The following is a 21159-nucleotide window of genomic DNA, read 5'->3' as shown; positions in this document are numbered from 1 at the left end:
AATGCCCACATGTAGGACAGGAGTTGAGTAAACTATGATGTCGCTACAGGATGGGGTCACCTTCAGGTAAGAAGTAAGGAGAAGAAAACATAGTGTGCTCTCTGTTCATCTGCTGTGTAGTTCTGACTTTTGGAACCAAGCTAACCATTCAAGATAAATGAAATAAATAAATAAGTGGGAAGGACCCACATGGAATACAAACAGGAAGTAACTGACCCAGCTGCATTAGAAATAGATGACATAGCGGAATCACTAGGTCAGGAGTTTGAGACCAGCCTGGCCAACATGGTGAAACCCTGTCTCTACTAAAAACACAAGAAACAAACAAAAAAATTAGCCCAGTATACTGGCGGGTGACTGTAGTCCCCGCTACTCCAGAGGCTGAGGCAGGAGAATCGCTTGAACCCAGGAGGTGGAGGTTGCCATGAGCCGAGATTGTGCCAGTGCACTCCAGACCTGCAAAAGAGTCAGAATCCATCTTGCACACACACACAAATAATAAATAAATAAATGACATCACCATGCTGAAGAGGAGCGGGCAAGACAAGAACCAGCCTAGGAACGTTTGGGAAACAGCATTTTGACCGGATGCTCTAAAACTCGAAGGGTTTTCCAAAGGCCAAATCTGTGACATTTTGAACATCGTAAGTAATGATAATAATGAACTATAATTCGTAGAATAGAATGAAAAACCAGGGTTCCATCGTGGCATAAATAATTGGATGCATAAGTAAATGGGAGCTAGTGAAAGCTCTTCCTTGTGGCAGCATCAGAAGTAATAGATGCAGAACTGTGGAGTCATACAGTCACCGCTTGGCACCGACCGTAACACTAATTCAGCAAGAACCATCAATGGATGCCACACTTGCGGGGGGCGTGTGATTAGGAACAGGAGAGTCACACAGCCTTGAAGTGTCTCTCCGCACATAGATACACATTACAAAGGGAAGAGGGACCTTCCAGTGGGGAGACCCGGCAGACGCCCTATCCACCAGGTGACAAAAGTTACCACCAGCAGGAACAGGGCAAATTGACGGAGGCCTCCCGACTGAGGCGCGGAGGAGACATCCCTCCTGGGGTTCCCTGCCCAAAATGTACAGCGGAACCCTCAGACAAACTGAGCAATGCTCTGCAAAATAACTGGCCAGCGCTCCTCAAAAGTGACAAGGCCACCACAAAGTGACAAGGCCACCACAAAGTGACAAGGTCATATTAAAACAAAGACTGAGGATCTGCTCTACATTAAGTAAGAATCAAGAAACACAACGAGTGAATGCAACGTGTGATCCCGAATTCGATCCTGGACCAGAAAATCGCAGATTCCTGGCCCTGACCCAAGACCTCCTGAATCAGAACATCTCATGTGAAGGCCCAAGAATCTGGATTCTAATTGGCACCATGTGACCCTTCAGTACAGTACAGCTGAGAACGATATGGCTGTGATCTTATTCACGTGACAGTCATGACGCAAATGATGGAGCGAACATGTCCAGGACATTTACAAATGGAGAAAAGTGCTGTGAGGGAAAGATGGAGGGAACGGTGACCTCAGACCACAGAAAACACAGATGGGATCAGATGGGGATGCGGAGGCTTGGGGGAAGTCTCCCTCAGGAAGCAGCATCTGAAGTGAGCCCTAGAAAACAGATGGAGTGAGGAGACAGAGAGGAGGAAGAGCAGCCAGGACGGAAGGAATCGCTGACGGAGAAATCCTAGCAAGGAAGGGGACGTGGAGATTTGGAGGAATTGATGTTAACTGAGACTTAGCAAAATTGCAACCCAGCCTTACTCAGCCTACGGAGGTGACAGGTGTGGCTCTCAGGGGTTTCATAAGCACCTGCTGGGCTTCCTGGTCCCTGAGGTCAAGGTCTTGTCTTCGCACTGACAGACTGCAGCAGCTTCCAGAATGAGATTCAGACACAATTAGTTTAGCTTTTTTAAAGTCTTCCCTCCCCACACAGCCTCAAAATTCAGCAAATGTCTTAAGAGGGGAGCAGGCCGAGTGTTTGAGACCCGTCAAGTTGCCCTAATCCCATGAGGCTGCCAACACCATGCTGTCCCCCATCCCCAACAGCAGCCCCATCCAGCCTAAGCCCACATTTGCCCCCCAGAGCCCTGCCCTGCACCCTCAGCCCCTCTGGTTCACGTGGCGCCCATGGCCCTAGGAAGCTTTAAGAGAGATTACAACGGAATTGTATGCACTCACGGAAGCTCTGTTGTAAGGAGTGGTTTTTAAAGTTATATAAAAGGTATTATCATGTTAAATGAAAAAATATACAAAATTGCTTGCAAAATATTGTTATAGTTTATATTTAAATTAACAGCACTACGAATTCTTATAAAAATGCCCTCCCTTAACCAGTCAAACTTCAAAAGAGACTAGCCAGGGATTGGTAGTCCATCCACCCCACAATGCACTGCAACCTGGCCAGTTCCATTTCAGCCTCTGCAGGTCACGCGTGGAAGCTGGAGAAGTCTTCAGGGACTGAATGCAGACTCTGAGAAGTCTGGGAACCAGCCCTGACAATGGACTAAAGATCTTCGGGGGGCCGAATCTGGTGGCCAAATGCAGAGAGTCCAGTCCACATCCGTGTGGCCCACTCGTCCCTCTGTGCAGGCTGCGATAGCCCACTACCTACACTGACGACTCAGACACCAGAAGTTGACCTCTCACCATTCTAGAGGCTGGAGGCTGGGATCCAGGCGCTGCCATGGCTGGGTTCTGGGGAGGCTTCCTGGTTGACAGACCGCTGGCTTTTCTTTGTATCCTCACACAGCAGAGAGACATCGTCTTTCTGGGGCCTCTTTTAGAAAGGCACCAATCCCATTCACGAAGGCTGCACCCTCATGATCTAATCACCTCCCACTCACCTTGCTTCCAAATATGATGCCACTGGGGGTTTCCAGGTGTGAATTTGGGAGGGGGACACAGACATGCAGTCCAGATCTGATGCAGGCATAGTCTTCCACCAAGGCAAAGCAGCAAGCATGGGCACCCAAGATGGGGGCCACCCAGACTATTTCTGTTTGGTTGCTGAGAGCATGGGTAATGATATGCCTCAAACTCATCTGCAGCCCTTGACGAAAACGATCTGTGCGGAAGCTGCAAATCACCCTCTAGCTGCCAAATCTGGTCACCTTTCCAGTCTGTACGTCACTTCTCTATGGCCTTCCACACTGCGGACCTCTTTCCCTGGAAGCCCACGCTCCTCCGGCTTCTGTGACCCCACCTCCTGCCTGTTTCCTACTGCCCTCCTCTCCTTTTGTCCATTTCCCGAGACTCGCCCATTCCCCGGGCTTCCACGTGCAGCTTCTGCTCTTCTCACACTTGCTCCCCAAGACTGTAGCCTTCACAGCCCTGCCTGGCCACACTCATACCTGACGCTGGCAAATCTGCATCTCCCACTCAGATGTTTTGCTAAATGCCAGGCTGGCCATGGACAACTGTGCCCAGAATGTGCTACAGCATTTGGCAGTTCACAGGGATGCGATGTTCCTCTCCCGCTCCCTCCCCGCTGCTTCCCCTTTTGTATTCCCTGGATCCTGGAAGTCATCCCAGTCTCCTTCCTCCCACTCCCCTGCTACTTCCTACCCAGTTGGTTCCTACATGGTGTGGATTCTGCCTCTCAGATCTTCCTCCATTACTGCTGCCAAGTGTCTGTGTTTACTTTGCACCCGATAACCCCATAGCTTTAGTATCACTTAGGGGGTTTTGTTGGTCTTTGTAGCAGACAAGGTGTTGAAGGGAAGGCACACAGATGAGGAGCTCACAGAAGGACAGGGATGCCAGGGAGGCTGGAGAACCATGCTTGGGAAGCACAGGGTGGGGCAGATCCAGGCGGGAGAAACACAGGACCCCAACTGTTCTTCGTGATTGAGCCAGTCTGCCCAAGATTCCAAGCCCTGGCATGAGAGAAACTTGGCTCACATGCTTACTGCCAGCTGCAGGAGGTAGCCCATGGGAGACCCCGATGGGAAGCCTCCAACCTGGGGGAGAAGGGATTGTGCAAAAAGGAAACTGAGGCACTGCTCCCAAAGAAGAGGCGCCCTGCATCAACCGCCACTCACTGCAGCCTCTCCTTGGCTTCCACAGCCTTAGCGCTCCCCTTGCTCCCCCCGCCTGCTTGCCCCATGGACTTCTTCGATCTTTCATAAAAGTCCACGTTGATTTTGTTGTTTCTTTGTTTAGAATCTTTATGCAGCTCCCCATGGCTTCCCAAGTAGCCCATAATATGCACAATGTCACTTGTTGTCCATCCTTCCCATCCACACCTTTTTTTTTTTTTTTTTTTTTTTTGACATAGAGTCTTGCTTTGTTGCCCAGGCTGGAGTGCAGTAGCTCCATCTCAGCTCACGGCAACCACTGCCTCCCAGGTTCAAGCAATTCTCCTGTCTCAGCCTCCCAAGTAGTTGGGATTACCGGCACTCACCACCACGCCTGGCTAATTTTTTGTATTTTTGGTAGAGGTGGAGTTTCATCACGTTAGCCAAGCTAGTCTCGAACGCCTGACCTAGGGTGATCCACCTGCCTCAGTCTCCCAAAGTGCTGGGATTACAGGCTTGAGCCACTGAGCCCGGACCCCATCCACACCTTTGTTCTGCTTCTCAAGCTCCTTGCCATTTATTTTGAGTTCCTTCCTGCTTCGATGACCAACCTGGCAGCCTTCAGGGGTGGAGCAGCCCAGTGACTTCCTGAGGCTCAATTTCTTACTTTTTTTTTTCTTAAAAAAAAAAAAAACCCACTGGAAATGTAAAGAGATGGCAAACATTCTGTTACTAGAATTCCACTCAACAAGAGTACTATTTTTGGCTAGAAAAATGCTTGACACCACTCCCTCCCCACCTAAAGGATGAACAGGAAGGCTTTGAGGCTGCCTTCTGAAGACAGCGGGCTGGGCTCCTGCAGGCTCCCGAGGTCCTGCCATGAGGCCTGCGCATTTGGGAACACTCAAAACAGTGAAGGGGGCTGAGGGTCTCCTTCTTCACAACCGCATCATGCATAATTCCATCCCTCCTTTAGATAAATTTTAGCCTGGGCAGCATAGTGAGAACTCGTCTCTACTGAAAATAAAAATAGAAAATTAGCCTTGTGTAGTGATATGTGCCTGTAGTCCCAGCTACTCAGGAGGCTGAGGCAGGATGATATGTGCCTATAGTCCCAGCTACTCAGGAGGCTGAGGCAGGATGATATGTGCCTATAGTCCCAGCTACTCAGGGGGCTGAGGCAGGATGATATGTGCCTATAGTCCCAGCTACTCAGGGGGCTGAGGCAGGATGATATGTGCCTATAGTCCCAGCTACTCAGGGGGCTGAGGCAGGATGATATGTGCCTATAGTCCCAGCTACTCAGGAGGCTGAGGCAGGATGATATGTGCCTGTAGTCCCAGCTACTCAGGGGGCTGAGGCAGGATGATATGTGCCTATAGTCCCAGCTACTCAGGAGGCTGAGGCAGGAGAATCACTTGAGCCCAGGAGTTAAGCCCGCAGTGAGTGATGATTGCTCCACTGCACTCCAGCCTGGGTCTGAGATAAAGTCACAGCACTTGTCACACTGTGGCAAACGCCTCCCCTCCACCCATTTTCTTACTATTTTCTTCCCAAACTCAGTTGTCCCCTTTGAGCAGGTCCCGAGAGCCGCTGGCCCAGCATTGCCTCTGCGAAGCCCCTCATGCCCCTGATCCCACTTCTTCAGTTCTCCTGTTCGTCTGCTTCCCCAGGGAACTGAAGATTCTGGACGGCAGGAAAAAGCTTCCATTTGACTATTTTCACACCTGGCCACGTGCTCGGCACCTCAGCATGTGCTCAATGGATGTGCAGGTGCACAATTGCTTTCTGCTGTTGGAAAAAACTTGGACCTCATTTTTGAAACATCAGTTTTCCCCAGAGAAAAGCCTTAATGACTTGTTTTGGGTTACTTCTGATTCCAAAGGAGATTTCTGAGACCAAAAGTAAGTTAGGATGAATCTTCCTACAAAGCTCAACCCAACCTAAAAAAAAAATTCTTGGCAGTTTTAATTCATCGAAACATCTCAAATTAGCTCTGAAAATCGATGTCCAGCTGATAAATGAATAGTGTGGTGGGTGGCCTCCATCCCATCTCCATGTTTAACTCAAAATAACTTTGAATAAAGTATCGCTCTTGTCAGGGTGTGGTGGCTCATGCCTGTAATCCCAGCTCTTTGAGAGGCCAAGGAGGACAGATTGCTTGAGCCCAGGAGTTCAAGGCTCAACATGGTGAAAACCGTCTCTACAAAAAAATGAGTTGGTTGTGGTGATGTGTGCCTGTAATCCCAGCTACTTGGGAGGCTGAGGTGGGAAGATCACTTGAGCCTAGGAGGAGGAGGTTGCAGTGAGCTGAGATCACAGCTCTTCACTCCAGCCTGGGTGATGAAGTAAGACCCTGTCTCAAAAAAAAAAAAAAAAAAAAGAAAAGGAAATTGCTTTTTGATTTTTCAAACGTTAAAGATTCCAGACTAATAAAGCTGATGTTTTCTAATAATTATAATGCTAAATGTTGACAAAGAAAATTAATCCATGGAAAACAAGGTACTGTGACAGAAAGGACTCCACAGACTCCAGAGGACACTACTACCACAGGGATATGGAAGGAAAGCCTGCTTTCTTTTACTATGATGCAGCCCGACAGACGTCCAGTAAATCTTAGAGGTGAATAGAACAAACCCAGGCTACCACACACTGAATTCACTATGACCCACCATCCAGCCCCCCCCCCACGATGTAACACTATGCAGAATGTCTGCCATGCTTGTACACACACCTGTGTTTTGGCTTCATGTGAAAGCTTACTTTCTACGTTTTTAATCTGTTGTTTGACGCTTCGTTTCTGAGCTCTTCCCATGTCGGTGTGCATAGCTCTTGCTCACCATTTTCACTTTGTGATTTTATCACAATCAGTTTAACCAGGCTTTTAAGAAAAATCAGCGTTCAGACACTGTCTGTTTTATGTTTTTATTTGTTTGCTTTGCTTGTATTTTCTCCTATCCACGTCACCAAAAGGGCATCTGGTTCACATCCTTTCATGCGTATGCAAGAATGTCTTTAGGGGATGTAACTTGGAGTGGAACTGCTGGGTAGAAGAGAATGTTCTAGTTCAACTGCATTAGGTATTGCCAAGTTAGTCTCCAAAATGGTTGCTCTCCTGCAGCGGTCCCCAATCTTTTTGGCACCAGAGACCAGTTTCATGGAAGACAATTTTTCCATGTACCGGGGGTTGGAGGGATGGTTTGGGATGAAACTGCTCCACCTCAGATCATCAGGCATTAGATTCTCATAAGGGGCATGCAGTCTAGATCCTTTGCATGCACAGTTCACAGTAGGGCTCTCACTCCCATGAGAATCTAAGGCCCCTGCGGATGTGCAAGGAGGCAGAGCTCAGGTAGGAACTCTCCCTTGCCCACTGCTCACCTCCTGCTGTGTGCCCTGGTCCTAACCCTGGGTTGGAAACCCTTGGTCTGGGGTATGCGTCTACCAGCATCTGTGCTCTCACTGGCACTCAGTATTGTCTAGCTTTTCCGTTTCTACCAACCTGATGGGTGTGAAGTGGTATTTCTTTGTTTTGATTTGTGTGCCCCTTATACCAAGTGAGGCTGAGCAGCTTCCCATGGAGCTTTCCATGTTGTCATTAACCATTTGAGTTTTTTTCTTTTTTTTTTGGTAGAGATGGGGTTTCACCATATTGGTCAGGCTGGTCTCAAACTCCTGACCTCAGGTGATCCACCTGCCTTGGCCTCCCAAAGTGCTGGAATTATAAGCGTGAGCCACCATGCAGTCAGCGTTTGAGTTTTCTCATCTGTAATTTGTGTATTCATATCCTTTCCCAATCTTTCTATTGCACTATCTGGGTTTTTTTTTTTTTTTTGAGACGGAGTTTCGCTCTCGTTACCCAGGCTGGAGTGCAATGGCGCGATCTCGGCTCACCGCAACCTCCGCCCCCTGGGTTCAGGCAATTCTCCTGCCTCAGCCTCCTGAGTAGCTGGGATTACAGGCACGCGCCACCGTGCCCAGCTAATTTTTTGTAATTTTTAGTAGAGACGGGGTTTCACCATGTTGACCAGGATGGTCTCGATCTGTTGACCTCGTGATCCACCCGCCTCGGCCTCCCAAAGTGCTGGGATTACAGGCTTGAGCCACCGCGCCCGGCCACTATCTGGGTTTTTAAAAATGCATTAGTAAGAGATATGTGATTTGATCATTACATATTGTATACATGTATCAAAGTATCACACAGACCCCCAAGAACATAGACAATTATATCAATTTTAAAAATATGAATATAAATTTTCTGGGTACTAATTCTTTGTTAGTCATATGTCTTGCAAATATATTTTCCTAGTTTTCAACTTGTCTTTTCGTATTTAAGTGTATCTTTAGATACAGAGCAGTTTCAAATTTATCTGTCTATGCCTTTATGTTGTTTTATGTATCTTTTAAAAAAATCCTTCCTTATCTACTAAATTAATGCAACCACAGTACTAGCCAAGTGTTTATCAAAACACTGATACGCCCTCAGTACCAGCGTAGGTCATCGTGAGATTTATTCCCGGCTTCCCAACAAACTGGCACTGATGATCTCAGTCATCATCACTGTGTCTTAATTGTTAACACACTTTTTCCAGCAGCAAAACATTTTTGTAAGTGGATTTAAGTTCAAACAAGGTAACTTATATAGAAATGGTTTCTTTTAAAAGAAGAAGACGATGATGGCCAGATCTTGGAGCTACGGTTGCAGAGAGCTCAATACTGAGGGCTTAGAAATTAACGATGGCTTTGCTGTGTGCTTTTTGATACAGATCACGCTGGGCCCTGGACCCCACTGCCCTTAGCCGTCTATGCTGCTCTCTTCAGAGTGCTTCCCTCTCCTCCGCCACTCCCGTCACTGGCTGCTCTTTATGTTCACTGCCCCATCACCTCTTCAGCCCATTAAAATCTCCTTCTGGGCAGAGGTAGCTTACACTGCTGTCTCCACTCCCCGTGCTCTGTAGGGCGGGCTACATGGTAGCTGGCAAGTGAGAAACATACACTTGGCAAATGCCTTTCGGACGGAACTGTTCAGACTTTGTACTGCTGGCAAATATTTGTCTACTGCTCAGAAGCCAGAAGTCCACCTTCCTTTCCTCTTCTGCTCGTGAAAATTCCATCTTCTGGGTTGTGCAATAAATAAACCTGATTTTAAAGCTGCAAGTTGTTTGGACCCTTGTCTCTCCTTCCTTGCTCTCGTTCCCTTCTTCTGAGCCTCAGGTACCCTGGGGAAAGGACATGTGTGGCCACTGGCTCCTCTCAGGCCACATTCTCCCTATCTCACTACCTAAAAGGCTGGAGACACCCCCAGCTGCAGCAGACGGTGTCTTGAGCGGGGCCTCCAGCTTGGGCTAAATGTTCACCCCATGACCAGTCTCTGAAGACGAGGCGGGGAGAGCAGGCGGGTGATGAGATGTTATCATGGGCTCAGTTGCCTGAGTCATGCCACGCCTGGCCAGCCACAGGGGCCAGGGTCAGGGGCCCAGCAGCTCCCACTGGCCACATGTGGGGCTGGGGGGGCAGGGGAGGGAGCAACTCCCCCGAAGAAGAAGACTGGTTTTCCTTTACTGATGGACAGAACAATACATGTTCACCACCCAGGAGATCAGTCCTGGCTCAGACTCTTCTAGGTGGTATGACTCCAGCCAAGTCCCTCATTCTCTCATGAGCCCCAGTTTCCTTACACTTTCTAAGGTGGCCTTCCAGCCTTTTGTTTGTCTGTCTGTTTTTAAGAAACAGTATCTTGCTCTGTTGCCCAGGCTGGAGCACAGTAGTGTGATCGTGGCTCAGTATGGCCTCACACTTCTGGGCTCAAGGATTCCTCTTACCTCAGCAACCGGAGTACCTGGGCTACAAGCCAGCCTCATTCTAAAATCCTGTCATTCTGGCTGGGTGCAGTGGCTCATGCTTGTAATCCCAGCACTTTGGGAGGCTGAGGTGGAAGAATTGCTTGATCCCAGGAGTTAGAGACCAGCCTGGTAACACAGCACGATCCTGTCTCTACAAAAATTTTAAAAATCAGCTGAGTGTGGCGGCACATGCCTGTAGTCCCAGCTGCTTAGGAGGCTGAGGTGGGAGTATTGCTGGAGCCCAGACATTCAAGGCTGCAATGAGCTGTGATCTTGTCACTGGGCAACAGCAAGACCATGTCTCAGTGAAAAAAACTGTACAGTACACTCAGGTGGAGCTGATGTCGCTGTGTGCCTTAGGAAGTATCAGTCTCCCCACTTCAAGGTCCAGGCATGTTAGGTGACCATTGTGAGATCAGTTCACATCATCAAAAGCACCCAGGAAATACTCAGGACACTCATGGAGGTTTCATTAGATTTGTCATTAACCAAAATGGTAAGTTACAGTTTACTTTTTAAATTATAATAAAAGTGGCCAGATTTCTTTATTCAACCAACAGTCAATACTTGAGGAATTAAACTCATGGTTATTAGAAAGGCAGCACCAGTTTTCGTACATGTCCTATGCTGGGAGGGGAATCTACCTTCTTTCAGTAAGAGCATGTTTTAATAACTTGATCCTGCAGATTTGCTCCAGGACTGGGCTGCTCTCACATCAGCTGCCCAGGGCTGTTGGTTGATGTAGACTGAGACTCCCTGGCAGTGGGGAATAGTCTTGTGTTCATTTTTGTGCCCCCACTGCCCAGCCCCAGGCCTGGAATATCTCAACGTGTGTTTGCTAGGTGAACATCCAATGTTAACGAGAAGGAATACACTCACCCCCTGGAAGGTAGCCTAAAGGCAGAAGGGACACATGCTAGCAACCAGTGGCGAGCTGGCATCAGGGAAGCACGGATGTAAGAACAAGAGTGTTCACGTGATACACACAATCTGGACTCAGAAAAATAAAACGTTAGACAGAAAAACATGGAAGTTTGAACAATTTTAGAAGCAAAGGTGGAACATGGACAAATGGTAAAAGATGAGTTATATTCGAAAGCAGATAGAAGATTTAACTTAGAGATTTAACATTCCCATGCTGAAAAGCAGTATTTTATTTGCCGTTACACATCTCAATGTTGTTATTAATATTATGCAGTAATTGTATACAGCTCTCTGCAACATGCAAAGCACTTCTGCTGAAGCAATGTCATGTGTGGGCAGCATGTGGCATGAAGAAGGGGTGTAAGATGGTTTCCTTCGCGGTCCGTGGTACCACCCCAGGACTCTCCTCTCCCTGCTTTCCGTTTGTAAAACAACGAAGGAAGAATGCGCGAAGCTTCGCGGAGCAGGCAGCTCCCCAGGAGTAGGCCCTGTCTCTAGAGTGAGACTTTAAATTTGCTTCCGAAACATGACTGAAAACAGGACCTCACCAGAAAAACACCAAATCATGTGTGTGTCATCAAGAGCAAAGGGAAAAAGTCTCGTTTCATGAGCCAGCATGGGGCACATTTGTACTTACGTGGGACCCTCTCTGAGGAGCAGCTCAGATCCTCGCTAGAAGTGAGAATCAGCAGGACCATTTCTTTATGGTCAGGTCATCAGTTGTCACCTTATGCTTAAGCTTAGATGCAACAGAAACACCAGCAAACAGGGAAACTGAGGCCCTGTGATTTGTCCAGAAGCATATTTGAGGATCACTTGAGCTCCGCAGTTCAAGACCAAGCTGGGTAACACAGGGAGACCCCGTCTTTACAAATCAAAAAGAAAAAATTAGCCAAGCATGGTGGTGCATGCCTGTGGTCCCCGCTATTCAGGAGGTCAAGGCCACTGCATTCTAGCCTAGGTGACATTCTAGACAGAGTGAACCATGTCTCAAAAGAAAATTACTTGAAAAAAAACAACACGGAATACTCACGTAGCATGGGAGATGCCATGATCACAAAAAGAGAACATGGAATGCTCACGTAGTGTGGGAGATGCCATGATCACAAAAAGAGAACATGGAATGCATACCTAAACAATACGTTGCTTAGTTTTACTTGGCATTGAGCACAAAAATGAAATATGACATACAGGTTTCTGAGACTGTTTTTTTTAAACTTAATTTTGCTAGAGCAGTTTTAGGTTCACAGAAAAATTTAGAGAAAGGTGTGGAGATACCCCACATCCCCGCCTTTCCCAACACAAGCATAGTCTCCCCCTCTGTCAATGTCCCCCACCAGGACAGCTCATTCGTTACAACTGCTGAGCTCTTGACATCATTATGGCCAGAAGTCCATGTTCACATTAGGGTTCACTCCTGGTCTTGTGGGACTTTCTCACTTAATAAATAATTATGTTTCTGACAGTCATCCAGTTTGTTGTATCTCTGGTTCACACATTTTCACTGCTGGGTACTATTCTGTTGTATGAATCTACCAGAATTTATGTATTCAACTGTATCCAATCTCCTGTGAATGGACATTTAGGTTATTTATAATTTCTTGTTCTTATAGTTGCTATGAATATAATTATAAATACCCCCTGGAGCATGAGTTCTAGAGTTTCTCTAGGGCATACACTCAGGACTAGACTCTGGGTCATGAATCCTCAGTAGTAGATGGTGTCAGATTTATTTCTATAGTGGCTGTATTCACACACAGTCTCAACCATGGTGTATTAGTGACCTCATTGTCCGTGTCACAATTAACTATCAGATTTTGCCAATTTAATGGGTGAATTTGCATTTCTCTAGTTACTATTGAGGTTGAAAATCTTCTAAACTGTGTTGGAGTACTTTTGTTTCCTTTCTGTGAAATATCTATTTGTATTTTATACTATTTTTCTATTTGCTATTTATTATTGATTTGTTGGACTTTGTATTCCGTAAATGAATCCTTCATTGAATATGTATGTTGTAAATATCTTCTTTGAATTTGTGCCTTGTCTTTTAATTTTTTGTCTTTTGATAAATGCAAGATCTTATTTTTAATATAACTGATTTTTAAAATGTTTTATTACTAGCACTTTTCATATCTTTTTAAAGTAAGTTCTTTAGTAAACACACAAACATTTCCTTCCAAATTTAATCCATGTATGCAAAAATGCTGTAAACGTTTCCAAATATCTGTGAGGTAACATTAAAAAGGTTTATTTTTTACCTGTTAAGAGTTCAGCGCAGACTAGGGGGAAGGGAAAGGGCACATAGGGATTTCCACTCCACACAGTCATTCAGGCACCCAGCCTTCTTCCACCCCCAAGCTCTGCCATCCCAGGACTTTGGAACCCTTCTCCAGAATTTTGCATCTAATGAAGCCAAGGAAATGTAAAAAGTGTGAAGGCAGCACAGGAGGTCAGGCCTGAGAGTAGCACATATTTTTGATATTAACAGGATATGACAGTCAGCTTAGAGGTTGTTTGAAAGGCAGAATCCTAGGCTTTACCCCAGAACTTCTAAATCTGTATTTGCATTTATTACAACATCCTCAGGTGACCAGTTGCAACAACTTATGTCACTAACTACCCAGAGTGGGTCCAGACTTCACAGGTTAAGGGTCCAGTCCTCCCCAAGCCTGCCCTTGCTCAGACACCAGCTACAAGCTCAGGGCGTCTCAGGCCACTCCCATTCTATTGCCGGTTCACCTGAATGTGTCCTTAGTTTGTCTCACTATGGAAAGGCAGTGCTTGGGATGCCTAATGTTTGGTGGGCAATTTTTGTTCTCTCAGTACTTTAAAGATATTATTCCTCTGTCTCTAGCTTCTATTTTCGCTACCAAAATGTATTTTATGAGTCTAACTGTCATTGTGTGGTAGCTGATCAGATTGTTCTCCCTATTAAAAATTTTAAAATACAGTACTTAAATTCACTGAGGAATAATTCATGTGCAATGAATGGCTCACATTTTAATAATATGATTTAATAACCCTTGGCAACTTTATATATGCTGTGTGGCTACCATAATCAAGATACAGAACATTTGTATCACAACAAAAACTGCACCCTTTCCCAGGGAACCAGTAATCTGCTTTTTGTCAGTAGAAATTAATTTTGCCTTTTTAGAATTATATGTAAGTTGTTCTATGTACCCTTTTGAGTCTGGCTGATTTTTTGCCTAAGCCTGATATTTTTGAGGTTCATACATGTTGTATATTAGTAGCATGTTCTTCTATATTACTAAATAATATTCCATTGTATAAATACATTACAGTTTATTGATTCATATATTGGCAAACATTTAGGCTGTTTCTACTCTGAGGCCATTATAAATGAAAGTATTATGAACATTTGGTTTTAAAGAGTCTTTGGTGTGGCCATGATTTCTCTTCTCTTGGATAAATGCACAGAAGTGAAATTCCTGGGTGACATGTAAGTATATCTTAACTTCATTAAAAAATCAAACTGTTTTCCAAGTGGCTGTATAATTTTAAATTTCCACTAATAGGCCGGGCGCGGTGGCTCACACCTGTAATCCCAGCACTTTGGGAGGCCGAGGTGGGTGGATCACGAGGCCAAGAGATCGAGACCATCCTGGTCAACATGGTGAAACCCCGTCTCTACTAAAAATACAAAAAATTAGCTGGGCATGGTGGCGCGTGCCTGTAGTCCCAGCTACTCGGGAGGCTGAGGCAGGAGAATTGCCTGAACCCAGGAGGTGGAGATTGCGGTGAGCGGAGATCGCGCCATTGCACTCCAGCCTGGGTAACAAGAGCGAAACTCTGTCTCAAAAGAAAAAAAAAAATTTCCACTAATAATGTTTGTGAGTTACAGTTGCTCTACACTCTCAGAAAAACTTGGTTTTTAAGTCTTTAATTGTAGTCACTCTCATAGATGTATACTGATATCTAAATGTGATTTGAATTTGTATTACCCTAATGATTAATGATGTTGGACATTTTTCATGTGTTTATTGGTCATAGATTTATCTTCTTTTGTAGGGTGTCTGCTCCAATATTTAGCCCATTTGAAAAAGTGGATTGTCTATTAATGTGAGTTCTTATCAATGTGTTCTGGATACAAGTCATTAATCAGACATGTGCTGCAAATACATTCTCCATCGTGTGGCTTGCTTCCTCCTTTTCTTAATGGCGGCTTAGAGTTGTCAATTTTTGGAAAATCCAACTTTTCTGTTTTTCTTTTATAGTTTGCATATCTTATATCTTGTTTTTAAAAATCTTTGCCAATCCAAATGTTGTAAAGAATTTTTTCCCCTGGGGTTTCTTCTGGAATTTTATAGTATTCATTTCCCCCTCTAAGATTTCTTCTAGAATTTTATAGTATTTGTTTTTAAACATAGGTCTACAATACATCTCATATTGATTTTTGTGTGTGGGGTGCAGTGAGGGTTAACGTTTGTTGTCCAAACCACTTACAGAACACACTTTCCCTCCTCTATTGAATTACACATATACCTTTGTTGAAAACTGATGGGCCATCCATGTGTTTGTCCACACCTGGAATCTACACTTCTTTCTTTTTACACTGATTTAAGTGTCTGCTCTTATCAATACAACAGTCTGGATTAATGTACCTTTGTAATAATTATTGGAAGAACGTAGTATATGTGCCTCGACATTGACCTTAGTTTTAAAAATTGTTTTGGTTATTCTCGATCTTTGCATTTCCAGACATTTCAGAAGGAGCTTGCTAATTTCTTCATAAAAGCTTGCAGAGTTTGATTAGACTGTACTGATTAACTGGAGGAAATTGACACCTTAACATCACGTCTTCCAAACAATATAGACTCTCCATTTCTTTAGGTCTCGTTTAGCTCTTGTCAGCAATTCTCTGAGGTTTGTAGTACATAGGCCTTGCATATATTTTACTAAATTTATCCTAAATATTTCTCGTTTTAGATGCTATTCTAAGTTACATTTTTAAATTGTTTCTATGTTGCTAGTACATAGCAATACAACTAACTTTTGAAAATAACCTCGTATCCTTCAACTTTGCTAAATTCACTTATTCGTCCTCATAGATCTCCTTTTGGAGGATTCCTTGGGATTTCCCATGCACACAATCATGTCTCATGTGAATACAACAACTTTCCTTTCCTTTCCAAAGGCTATGTTTCGTTTCTTTTTCTTGCATCATACAATAGTGACGAGAAGTGGTGAGACAAGTTATTCTTGTGTTGCTTGCTTTCTTAGGTGGAAAGCATTGTTTCCACCCTTGTATGGCCTTTATTGAATGTTTGAATTAGGTTGGGGAAGTATCCTTTCATTCTTGGCTTTCTAAGAGTTTCTTTTATCGTGAATATACTTTGAATTTTTCTGCATGCATTGAGATGGTCATATGGGTTTTCTCTTTTTTCTGTTACGATGAATTGACGTTGAATATTAAACCAACCTTGCATTCCTGGGATAAACTAACTTAGTCACAATGTATTATTGTTTTTATATGTTGCAGTACTTAATTTACTAGCATGTTATCAAAAATATTTGCATCAACCAGGTAAGGTGGCTCAGGCCTGTGATCACAGCACTTTGGGAGGCTGAGGTAGGAGGATCTGTAGAGCCCAGGAATTCAAAGTCAGCTTGGGCAATATAGGGAGATTCCATCTCTACGAAAAACTGAAATATTAGCTGGGAATGGTGGCATGTACCTCTAGTCCCAGCTAATCTAGAGGCAGAGGTGGAAGGATCACTTGAGGATGGGAGCTCAAGGCTGCAGTAAGCTATGATCACACCACTTCACTCAAGCCTACGTGACAAAGCCCCTTTCTCAAAAATAAAAAAAAAAAGAAAGAAAAAAATGAAGGATATTGGTCTATTGTTTTCTTTTATGTGATGCCTTTTTCTGGGGTTGATATTAAGGTAATTCTAATATTAAATGATTTGGGAAGTATTTTCTTCTCCTCTGCATTTCTGAAGTTTGTATATTATTATTTCCTTGAATGTTTCATGGAATTAAGCAGTAAAGACATTTTGCCATGGAATTTACACTCTTTCTGACAGTTTGTAGTCATCCTTATGTTTATTCTTCTGTATATAATGTCTTTTTTCTCACTGCTTTTAAGATTTCTGCTTTACCCCTTTTAGCAATTTGATTATGATGTGCTCTGTGACTTCCTGTGTGGTTGTTCTATTAGGAGTTTGTAGAGTTTCTTCAATTATATTTTATAATTTTTATTATATTTGAAAAGCTTTGCCCATTCTCTGTGTTGGGATTTGTCTGTCTCCTATTCTTCCGTTAGGGCTCCAATAATGGATATGTGAGATTGCTTCATATTGTCCTACAGGTTATTCACACTCTGTTCATTTTTTAAGTCTTTTCTCTCTGTGCTTCTCTTGAGAAGTTTCTATTGTGCCCATAAGTTCTTTCTTCTGCATTGTCTAATGTGCTTTTAACTTCTTATTTTGAAATAATTTTAGACTTACAGAAGAGTTTCAAAGATAGTTGGTTTCTAGTATGCCCTCTGACCTATCTCTTAGAGGGGAACATCTTATGTAATTATAGTATAATTGCAAAAACTAGAAAATTATCATAAATTGATATAATACTATTAATTACCGACTTGATTGGGAATTACTGTTTTTCCACTAATGTCTGTTTTCCATTCCAAGACCCAACTCAAGATATTTTATTTGTTATGTCTCTTCCAATCTGTAACAGTTCCTTCATCTTTTTGTTTGGGTTTCTCATAACCTTGACAATTTTGAAGAGTATTTGTCAGGGATTTTGTACAGTGTTCCTCAATTTAGGTTTGTTTCATGTTTTCTTGTGATTTAACTAAGATTGTAGGTTTGGGAGGGAGAATATAGGAAGGGCAGATATGCCCTCAATATCACATGGGTTGGAGGGGCATATATGATATCAATGTCTTCACATTGATTAACTGATTAGAGTTTTCTAAGTTTTCCTAGTCTACAGTTAGCAATTTCCCCTTTATATACTCTATTAAAGTGAATTATTAAGTGTAGCCTATACTTAAGGGGAGGGGAATTAAGCTCTTCTGGAGGGAGAAATATCACAAATAAGACTACAAGCCAATTATTTTCTGGAATGTCTCTCGATTTGAGTTTGTCCTTTTTTCTTCAGAATTAGATTTGTTAGATAACTTTGGCAGGATTATTGCAGAAGTGATGCTGTACTCTTCTTATTGCATTATTTCAGGTGGCAGCTTTTATTTCTCTCATTGAAAATGTTTACTTTGATCAGTTAGGGTGGAGTTTTCTAGGCTTTTCCACTGAAAATTATTCTTTTCTACGTATGTAATTAATATGTATTTTTTAGGAAAGAACACCTTAACTATTTTGATACTGTTTCCATAAAAAGTTCAATTTATTCTTTACCTATATTGTACAGACACATGCTTTCCTGTTTTTGGTGCATTACTCTCATTATTTAATTGGACGGTCATTTCATCTCTGCTTTGACCCACTAAATCTCACTTCTGTGACTTTCTGATATATCTCTATCACTATTCAAGTTTTCCTTGATTTTTGGAGGGAACAAGATGCTCCAGGCTGACCTTGTGCTTTCCATGCCCTAGCCCTGAAATCAGCTTCCCCCCCCCCCTCAAGTAATACTGGTTCCTTTTAAAAAGTGGTATTTAGAAACCAAGTTCTAGGGGTTGGGTGTGCTCGAGATGGGCTGTTTCCAGGGGACTCCTGGTGGACAGCTAGGAAACACACACATACACAAACAGGCATACACACATTTGCATCCACATTTACACCTACATTGAAATACAATTATCAAAAACCATCAGTGCAATCACTCTGATTATTTATTGTAATAACACACCATAGGGTTAATTTTTTTCTTCATGTATGTAACTCCCTTCTTGGACAGTGGAAAAACTTAGCTCCATCACTCTTAGTATATTTATATATCTGATCAATTTCCCTGTTCATAACCAATATGCCATTTCTGTTGTCACCTTCTTCCATGCAGGTCCCTTTATCCACTGGAGTTCTGATTCCCTGTGCTCTGCCTCCCACCTGTGCAGAAACCTCACAATGCTTGTGTTCTGCTGTTCTAGTCTACTCAACTTTGGCAACTCCCACCTCATCCCAGTAGGGCCCATACCTTAGGATTATGTCCTAATAACCTGCTCACGTGTGACTCCCCATGTTGGACTGCCCCCATGGGTGGATGCCCTCCTAACTTTGCCAATCCACAGGACATACTCTGCACCCTGTGCTGTTCTCACATGCCTTGCTGGGCAGCCCTCTCACAGGGAGTGGGCTGGAAGAGATGCTTGGGCTCTGATCCTCCAGCCTGGCCAGCACATCACTCCCCACCTCACCCTGCCCTGCTACACCACCAGTGCTGCCTAATGGCTTTAGGTCATTGTTCAGATAGAAGAAAAAGGAATTACTCTCTGGCTACTCTAGACAGAATCTTCTTATTTCCTTAAGCCTTTCAAATATTGTCCTTTATGGTAATTTTCATAACAAAAGTCTCTAGGTGGTCAATCTAGTTTGTATTTTTCACATACACTGGTTTTTTCCCTTGTGCATTTTGTGATCTTTGATTGTAAGTCTACAGTTGGTTGATCTTACACCGTGAGGAATGTAGGTGGATAATTTGAGAAAGCCCTTCCTGGATCTCTGGCTTAACTTGGGAGCCTCAAGTTTAGATTCCCTCCTCAAAAGCTGTCCAACAACTTGTTTCCTATTAGCAGTGTGAATGGGGATGACTTCCCCAGGGAAACCCTGACCTTCCTGTATGCTTACCTCTTACTGCTCAGGCTTTGGCTCTGGTTTTCTTTTTTTTTTTTTTTGCTTTTTTTCTTTTTAAGACATGGGGTTCTGTCACCCAGGCTGGAGTGCAGTGGTACAATCATAGCTCATAATAACCTTGAACTCCTAGGCTCAGATGATCCTCCTGCTTCAGCCTCCAGAGTAGTTACCACTGAAGGCATGCACCACTATGCTTGGCTCATTTTTTAATTTTTGTTTTTTGTAGAGATGGGGTTTCACCATGTTACCCAGGCTGCTCTTGAAATCCTTGGTTCAAATGAGCAAACACCTGCCTTGGCCTCCCAATGCATTGCGGTTACAGGTGTGAGCCACTGAGCCCAGCTTTTTGCTTCCTTCTTGATCTTCTGGAGACATTATTCCTAAAACCTAGCAATACAACAAAAAAAATTTTCTACAGAACCTGTTTTGCAGGAGTAGGGGAACAGAATTTCCAGTTCATCATACTGACAGAAGATTTCTATATTCACTTTATTTACAAAAGAGTCAATCTTGCTTTTAAGATTTTCAGTAGGATATGTATGAAACTGCAGTGCTCACTAGTTTTCTTAGGTTTAAGCACTGACACTCATAACAATGGCACACCTGGCAGCAGCTCCACTTAGGAAGATTGAGAAGAAACACACCTCATTGGGGTCCATACAGGCATATGAGGTATACTCTTTGGCTTCCCAAATGTGATTCAGATGCAAACCAATATGGGTGTGGGCTTGGCTTGGAGTCCTTGACCGGTAAGAACCAGTATCGCTCGTATTTGTTCCCTGAGTTTATCTTTTAGATTCCCACTCAGTTAAGACAGTAACATAATGGTATGACTTTCCACCAGGTTTTTAAAGTATTTTCAAGCCAGAGGCAGTGTACAAGTCAGAGATCATTTTTACCACAAGCAATGTTGTTATTTATTTATTTGTTTTGAGACAGAATTTCACTCTTGTAACAGGCTGGAACCTAGTATCTTAGCTCACAGCAACCTCTGCCTCCTGGGTTCCAGTGATCCTCGTCTGTCAGCCTCCCGAGGAGCTGGGATTGAAGGTATGTGCCACCAGCTAATTTTTGTATTTTTAGTAGAGATGGGGTTTTGCCATGTGGGCCAGGTGGGTCTTGAACTCCTGACCTCAGGTGATCCGCCCGTCTTGGCCTCACAGCTGGGATTACAGGCATGAGCCACTGAGCCCGGCCTACAAACAATGTTGTTTTATACCACAGTGGCATTCTATCTTCATAAGGTTTCTATGGCAAATTAAACTCAAAGTGAAATCTGTTCAGAGATAAGGAAAAGGGATTGGTTAAATCTTTACTCACAGTAATTTATCAAGAACTTCAAATACTGAGAGTGTCCATGTTCAAAATTTTTCCAGAGGGTGTTTGATCAAAAAAGTTTAGAGACTCTCGTTCTAGAGAAATTGAGTTTCAAGTGGCTTATGAGATTGTTTCATGTGTTAATTTTTTTTTTTGGTGGCATTCTTCTCAAGATCACCACTGAATTATCCCGAAAAATATTTTCTGAGTTAGGCGTGCCATCCTCCAGAGTTCAAAAAATAATGAA

At 43.6% G+C, this 21159-nt stretch overlaps 1 protein-coding gene across 8 annotated transcripts in view; it reads right to left on the bottom strand.

The window, feature by feature from the left end:
• Positions 1-21159, bottom strand: part of CNPY1 (canopy FGF signaling regulator 1) — a 130154-nt gene that overhangs the window by 106921 nt on the left and 2074 nt on the right. For 6 of the 8 annotated variants that reach the window (XR_004728114.3, XR_004728115.3, XR_013524126.1 and 3 more), the window contains exon 3: positions 20488-20871. The exons of the other annotated variants lie outside the window; for them this stretch is intronic. The gene's annotated coding sequence lies outside the window, so the exon portion shown is untranslated. Of the gene's footprint in view, positions 1-20487; positions 20872-21159 lie in introns of those variants that run through there. 8 annotated transcript variants of the gene reach the window in all.

This window comes from Callithrix jacchus, chromosome 11, assembly GCF_049354715.1.
Source record: "Callithrix jacchus isolate 240 chromosome 11, calJac240_pri, whole genome shotgun sequence".
Classification (NCBI taxonomy): domain Eukaryota; kingdom Metazoa; phylum Chordata; class Mammalia; order Primates; family Cebidae; genus Callithrix; species Callithrix jacchus.
The sequence above is the reverse complement of the archived record's forward strand: the minus strand, read 5'-3'. Positions and strand labels throughout refer to the sequence as shown.